At 36.8% G+C, this 8495-nt stretch overlaps 1 protein-coding gene across 1 annotated transcript in view; it reads left to right on the top strand.

The window, feature by feature from the left end:
• LOC125230703 (serine/threonine-protein kinase S6KL) overlaps nt 1-8495 on the top strand; it is a 94096-nt gene that overhangs the window by 52458 nt on the left and 33143 nt on the right. The gene's annotated exons all lie outside the window — the stretch shown is intronic.

Genomic DNA, 8495 nt, shown 5'->3' with positions numbered 1-8495 from the left:
TAGTCGTACCGAATTGTGTGTTTAAACTGATTCCACGTGCCAAGAAACCGGCGCAGGCGTAAGAGCAGATTTAGCGACGACACTCATTTATTTTTACGAAATCTACAAACTACAACTGATTTTTTCAATCATTTCAGTTGCTGATCAATGTTACTTCATATTAGAGTTGGGGTATTTAAAAAAGTTGTATTTATGTTTGACTCCTTTATGTCTGCTCTATAGACTTAACCCCTTATTCATAAACGTACACTAAAGTTGTCAAGCCGATAAAGTTCGTTTGTCTCTTTCTATCAAACTAATACGTCGAAAGGCACAAACGGATTTTTATGACTAAGGGGGTTAGCCAAGTCAACTAAAACCGTAGTTGAAGTCGACGTGAACTTATCCATTTGCCGTGGCACATGCTTGCTATCCGTCCGTATTGGATCTAAATATAAGATGAGAATTAAAAAGAAATCTCATAGGTATAGTTTAAATATTCACATTTCACCCCCACGCAAATAATGAATATTAAAAATAGTATTGGCACTGTTTTGCTCACACCAGTATACTATAATAATAGGAAGATGTCAAAAGATCAAATGGATCAAATTGACATAAGCTATACAAAATCGAATTTACGAATCGGCTCCGGACTGCAGTCGAAAAACTGGTTTAATATGAAACCGTTCCTATATTAATGCTTTCGACTTTTATGACCCGTTTAATTTAGATATGTGTTCTGCAGTGCACTGACTCTAAAGAAGCAGTGTCCACTTTCTGGAAAGTCAGGGAAAGTCAGGGAAAAGTCAGGGAAGCTCATAGTGGTCATGGAAAGTCAGGGAAAGTCAGGGAAATGATTTGGAGGTCAGGGAAAAACTTGGCACCAAGAAAAAAAATCAAAAAGTATTGAAAAAATAATATGATTTCTTGGGTTGGCCACATCCATGACAGCAAAGATGGATTCCGGGTAGTGATTTTAAGGCCACTTAAAATTGTCTCTTTAGACTTTTCATGACAATTATAGTACCTGGCCTCCATCCCAGTGATTGCTAACGAGATATATCTTCATGCTCTAGCTGACCTTAATTTATCCGGCCCAAAATCGTAGATGTGGAAAAATCCACATTTTTTTTACATTGCCCTAACCACATATTCCAAAATGGCGAAGGGGTTCGGGAATAAATTCAGTTATTGTGATTCAGATTAACTAGAAAGTTGCACCACAATGTCACCATGTACAACATTCATAAGTCAGGTGCTTCTGTTAGGGCGATGTGAAAACGACAACGACAAAGTTACGTCGCTGTCCAAGTATCTATCCGACAATTCAAAGCGGAGTTCCTCATAAAGCTAATGGCGCAAAACGTCACATAGAGGCGCAATTTGTATAAGTCAAAGGAGCATAGGAGGATAATAAGCGTGACGATGAGAGAACTTCAAACACTTGGAAACCTAAAGGCATCATGTAGTGGCAAAACACCTAAATGGGCATCCCGACGCTGACAACAAAGAAAAAATTTCGCGCTCGCTTCGCTCGCGTTTACTATTATTCATTTCATAAATTTAAATTCCCTTTATTTTTCGTGAAAGTTTCGTGAATTTTTTATGAAATTTAAAATTTTTTTGGAATCATTCCGCAACTTGCACATAACTACTCTGCTCTGATAGACTAGGTACTCCATTTTGTTTCCTATGTTATGTACATAATAATTAGTTAATTACTACCAGTCCCAGGGACGTAAAAAAGGGGAAAAAAATTCGCGAGATATTTTTTTCTAGTGTAGGATATCTAAGCGCCGAAACCCAAACTCGCTCTACCGTGATGCACGGGCCGGCACTGGTATAGCCAAAAGTAAATGGCGATAACTACCAACTACAGATTTCGTTTACGTTAGTTTTATAAAACCAGAAATTAAAGTTTAATAGTTAACCTTAGGTACAAAAGTATGAACTGCCTTGCAAATTTTAATATTTCGTACTTTAGAAAACAAACATATTCCGGAAAAAAAATTGGATTGGCAGACGGACAGACAGACGCACGAGTGATCCTTAAAAACTTTTAGGTTTTTTTTTTAAAAGACAGAAAAAAAAACGTTTTTTTGCAACCCTAAGCAAAAGCGGTAAAAATTGAAAATTTGGTCAGGGAAATTTTCTTAAATGGTCATGGAAAGTCAGGGAAAAGTCAGGGAATTTTTTTTGGGTTTAGTAGTGGACACCCTGATATATGATTATATGTACCTGCCTATGTAGATACATATGCACTTTTATTTATTACGGTAAAACTTTGATTTATTTGTATGTATAGCGAATAACGCGCGTTTTTGGCAAATGGACAATGCAATAAATACCTATTTAGCATTCTATGTATATTGTCTCTCCACTAGACAAAAAAAATCCACTAAGGTACAGCGGGACAAATCTCGACTGGGGGGTAATTGTAACTGTTAATTTTTTTCCATTATTACACTATTAAGTTGAGTTCCACATGTATCCACTGAACACGCCTGCCATATACATGTATATTATATGTATAACCAATGGAACACTATAATTAATAATGCAAACATTGTAAAACATGGAAAAAATGGATCTTTTCATTTGTCCCCCCAGTCGCAATTGCCCCGCTGTACCTTACAGTAAAATAGGCTATAGTTCAAACATCTTACCATATTGTCCATATTCAAAATTTTTAAATACTTTTTTCTCACAACAGTCACAACTCCCGAAATACTCATTTGTTTATATGAGATCCGAATAATAGGCTACTAGACTCATATCGAATTTGTCACAATAAATGATAGTCTTATTTAGTATTTGACGTAAAAAAACAATATTTATAGATTTTGGGTATTAAAAGTGTATGATGACTACGTATTTTCGATTAAAAATGTGTGTAATTTTTTATTTATTTTGGCTACCGAAAACGCTGCCAGCGACGTAGTGACGTCATTGAATTCCAACCTTACTGCATGTCAAAACAATCATTGACATATTGAACTTTATGCCTTCGTACTTAAAAAGTCAGAAAATGTTGTTTTCGAGTAGAATGACCTGATGCACAGATCATCTATAGATTAAGTTGACTGTGTTGTTTTCGCCTGATTACGTAAAAGTATAATTTAAAAATATTTTTTGCTGTTTTTCATAATAAAATATGGTAATATTTTATTTCGGTTAATTGGACAGTCATATAAGACAGACTTTAAAAAACCGGCCAAGAGCGTGTCGGGCCACGCTCAGTGTAGGGTTCCGTAGTTTTCAGTATATTTCTCAAAAAGTACTGAACCTATCAAGTTCAAAACAATTTTCCTAGAAAGTATTTATAAAGTTCTACTTTTGTGATTTTTTTCATATTTTTTAAACTTATGGTTCAAAAGTTAGAGGGGGGGGACGCACTTTTTTTCCTTTAGGAGCGATTATTTCCGAAAATATTAATATTATCAAAAAACGATCTTAGAAAACCCTTATTCATTTTGAAATACCTATCCAACAATATATCACACGTTGGGGTTGGAATGAAAAAAAATATCAGCTCCCACTTCACATGTAGGGGGGGTACCTTAATAAAACATTTTTTTCCATTTTTTATTTTTGCACTTTGTTGGCGTGATTGATATACATATTGGTACCAAATTTCAGCTTTCTAGTGCTAACGGTTACTGAGATTATCCGCGGACGGACGGACGGACGGATGGACGGACGGACGGACGGACGGACAGACAGACATGGCGAAACTATAAGGGTTCCTAGTTGACTACGGAACCCTAAAAAGGGTCAAGTAGCCTATTATGTGCATGACAAAAGGTGCTAATATTGTTTGAAAGCAGAACCAGTTACTAAGGGCCACTTGCACCAACGAAAATGGAGGGTTAACCCGAGGATTAACCAACCATTTTATATGAAATTTGACAGTTGACAGCCCACTAACCCTGAGTTAAGTGGTTCGTGCAAGTGGGCCTTACTGAATTAGAGACCAATCTTTATTAACCTAATTATCTTCCCACGTATAACCTAAATATAACCTTAATAAGGAAGGTAGTTTGGAGATTAAGCGTCCAATTAAGGTTAAACGTAACGATAAGCTCAGGATTAACATATGGACAATGACCCGGTCAGTGTAAATCAATCTTTAGCTGTTGAACCGCCATTATTTTACCGTAAAGTTGTCGCTGAGCATGGACCGGATTTGGTGCATCGATTAAAATTTTGAAAAGCCCCCGACCGCGACATAGTTGACCGATTTTCATGAAACATGGCTAAGAACACTCCCGACTAACTCAGCTTTCAGACAAAAAAAACGAAATCAAAATCGGTTCATCCGTTCGGGAGCTACGATGCCACAGACAGACACACACACAGACAGACAAACAGACAGACAGACAGACAGACAGACAGACAGACAGACAGACAGACGGACAGACAGACACGTCAAACTTATAACACCCCTTCGTTTTTGCGTCGGGGGTTAAAAAAAAATACATCGAGCTAGGGAATATTATTATTTTATTGCCAGACCCTTCAGGAAATAAAATGGCAAACTATTAATACAGATTTTATGTGCAATACTATTTGTAAAAAATAACAGATTGAAAAATTAGACATAATTCTTGAAATTATGAGGGAATTCAATATTTTTATTCTAAAGAAAAAGCGACCAAGTCCAGTGGTGGTCGAGCCGGGAATCGAACTGTGTCTTCAATTTACACGGTTACCACTAGATCACGCGGCCGCCGCCTTCTTTTTGTTGATTCAGCTAGTAGGTATGGGGGCACAGTGCTACGAGTATCTTTTAATCTATGCTATGTGTACAACTTGTGGTCTCATAAAATATTTTTAGACTTTGAAGTCCGCCCCTGTAGTCTATGAATTAAGCTCAGTAGTAAGTACGGGCGACATAAGTCGGAAAGTAATTATTTACCGCGTTCCGGTTTGCCAGTTAACAGTTTACTCGGGAACCGTTATTTAACGTGTGACTTAACGTTTTGTGGTAGACTGTCATATAAAGAAATGTATGTAGAGGTTGATGGGGAAATAATCGTGTTTTTAAGCAAAAATGCTTACAATGCGATTCAAGATTTCAAAGCGATTCGCTTTAAAATCGTTAAGATTTACCTTACAATTTTACTTCTGGAAAAAAATATGATTCCCGGAACATGATTCACATTACTTACATTTCACAAAATAACATCTTTTAGAGTATGCGGAAAGAGAAGTCGCAGAATGTAGAGGCCCCCATGTATTCGACGACTTTTCTTTTTAACCCCCGACGCAAAAACGAAGGGGTGTTATAAGTTTGACGTGTCTGTCTGTCTGTCTGTCTGTCTGTCTGTCTGTCTGTTTATCTGTCTGTGTGTGTGTCTGTCTGTGGCATCGTAGCTCCCGAACGGATGAACCGATTTCGATTTAGTTTTATTTGTTTGAAAGCTGAGTTAGTCGGGAGTGTTCTTAGCCATGTTTCATGAAAATCGGTCCACTATGTCACGGTCGGGGGTTTTTTCAAAATTCTAATTTTTTCTGAAGTAAGTCCGAAAGTCCGAATAGACTCTTATGTGTGTTATTTTTGTTAGCGTCATATATTTTCTAATTTGTATTCTTCTCTTCTAAGGGTATATGTCGCCTCGCAGTGTATGCATGATTGTCCACATCGAAATCTTGATTTAAAATATTATTAAGTACTTGATTTTTTTACTGCGGTTATTAATATAACAAATAAATATTTCCAAACAAAAAAATTATAACCTTCGAATTGATAAAAATAATAAAAAATATATTTACTGTAAATGCAATGCAATTATTTGAATGTCCTAGACTTGTAATTCCACGAAACAACGTGAAGAGCTAAAATACAGAGTTGATTGTTTAATGAATGGTGCCAATGTTAACTAATTGTTTTACGGAACGTACAAAATGGTTTGTACCTCACGTACTGAAGCTCATTATCAAGATTATTTTAGAACGACTTTGCAAGGCCTTATTCTGATTGCTTGGCGGGCTAGAGTGAATCGATCGCATTAACAAACTAGTGAATAAAATGACTGCGGGAGCATGGTTCGTAATAAAAAGTTTACCAAAATGAAACAAACAGGTACTTAGTCACTTTTCTGAAATCACAATTTTTATGTAAGTGTATAGCTTTTTTAGGTGTATATCTGGACGCGCTTTACAGACACCAAACCTAACTCTTACCACCTGAGACAGGTAGCTAAGAATAATACATCAATAAATTAAATAGATATTTCAAGACAAAAGAAAACACTCAAGTCTCAACTCATATCAGCCTAAGCGAGTTCTTAGGAGCCAAATTTACGATGTACATGTACACTGGTTGTAGGTACTTGCGCGGGCGACTCGTCTACGATTGCAATAATGACCAAGGAGAGGAAGTCTCGGAAGTAATCATTACCGTGGATCTGTCATTATAGCGCTATTCGTTTAATATGGTACATACGCTTAAGGTAATTTGCTTTGTATTAAAGCATGGGCCTCGTTCCCTTACTCGTTTACACATTGAAGCACCTACCTAATATGACCTTTTTGTCAAGAGTGTAGGTAATATTTCGAAGCCATAAATAAATGTTAATATAAACACTTATCTTCTATTTGCAAAGAAATTTTAATGTATAAATAAATAATTGAGCTTAAAAGCTTATTATTTGTTCTATAGTGATATGGCATTTATTTATTTACCTAACGTAGGTATTTACATATCTCATTGAAATAGGCTACTGAAATAGTATACTAAATTTCCATCAAAGAAGGGTCCTTATACTTATGTTCATTACATTTGAAAATCCAATAGAATTGCTAATAAATTGTTCCTATTTCACATGAAGCATAGAAGGCCAGATTTATATTATGTACCAAGGAAAGTTCGCTAGCATAAATAGTATCTAGTTCAGGCCAATTCATTATGGGACACACCACACACCACGTATCTTCAGAGAAAATTTTCTGGATTACACAAATACATGAAGCCGTCTGCAGTTTAAGTTTGCTCAGGTACACTTTATAAGAGGGCATTCAACGAAAACGTCGTAATAATGTAAAATTGATAGTTTTAGTCGGCAAAATGCTACACTTTCCGTCATCTAAAAGACTTATTAAGTTCAGGATTCGATTAGGACATCTTCTTAACTTACATGTTGTGAGACTGGATTTTTAAAAACTAACTCACTTAATTAATTATGATTTTTTTCTGGTGCATGTTTAGGAAAACCCGCGAAAAGTGCTGACTTAGTCCGTCTAATTTGTAAAATTTGGATAGTTTTGAATGCTTCAAGTGGTAAATTTGTATTATGTATATCCTGTACTACAATCTTCTGAGACTACTTCTTTGTTATAAGGCTTTAGAATAGAGTAAATGAGGATATGATGAATCCAATTTGTTTCAGAAATCACCTCAGAATAAGTGTCAATTTCTTCGAAAACTTACGTGTTTTTGAAGTAGTTTTAATATAAAAATAATCTGCAACGCTTACTCAAACAGATTTTATGCAAAAGTTTTCTATTAATTGCAATTTAATATTTTTGACGATTTTTTAAAAATGCCTCCTTATTACCGGTTACGCGCGCTTGCGATGTCAGTACCGCGGCAGAGCTTGTAGAGGCAGGACGTATGTTAGTCCGCTCCGCACGCGGCTCGACGATCGCGAAGTTATTTTGTCATTGTGTGCGGCACCCGCCGTGTCCAAAACCGCACTTGTGTGCGTGTTTGGCTGTACTGTTGCATGTATACTGCGACCGAAAACTTTGATCCTTGGGTTGACGACTTTGGTAACTAACTAATTAACTTGACTAATATTTTTAGTAAGTATTATTTATTATTGAATATCATTTTAGGTTACTGACTCGTCTCAACAAAATCTTTGACAATAGATGGTACTCAGGATCTGATGATGAAGTCAGATGGTAGTCATGAGTTCTCATCAACCAGGTCTTGAAACCATTTCGTGTTTGGGCTCGTTTGATTCACCTCAACAAGATCTTTGACAAGAGGTGATGGTACCCAGGATCTGATGATGAAGCCGGAAGGTAGTCATGAGTTCTCATCAACCAGGTCTTGAAACCATTTCGTGTTTGGGCTCGTTTGGTTCGTCTCAACAAGATCTTTGACAAGAGATGGTACCCAGGATCTGATGATGAAGCTGGAAGGTAGTCAAGAGAATTCATCAACCAGGTCTTGAAACCACTCCGTGTTTGGGCTCGTTTGGTTCGTCTCAACAAGATCTTTGACAAGAGGTGATGGTACCCAGGATCTGATGATGAAGCCGGAAGGTAGTCATGAGTTCTCATCAACCAGGTCTTGAAACCATTTCGTGTTTGGGCTCGTTTGGTTCGTCTCAACAAGATCTTTGACAAGAGATGGTACCCAGGATCTGATGGTGAAGCCGGAAGGTAGTCAAGAGTATTCAACAACCAGGTCTTGAAACTCTTCTGTGGTTGGGCTCGTTTGATTCGTCTCAACAAGATCTTTGACAAGAGATGGTACCCAGGATCTGATGATGAAGCTGGAA

The sequence above is a fragment of the Leguminivora glycinivorella genome, chromosome 10 (assembly GCF_023078275.1).
Source record: "Leguminivora glycinivorella isolate SPB_JAAS2020 chromosome 10, LegGlyc_1.1, whole genome shotgun sequence".
NCBI classification, from domain to species: Eukaryota; Metazoa; Arthropoda; class Insecta; order Lepidoptera; family Tortricidae; genus Leguminivora; species Leguminivora glycinivorella.
The sequence above is the reverse complement of the archived record's forward strand: the minus strand, read 5'-3'. Positions and strand labels throughout refer to the sequence as shown.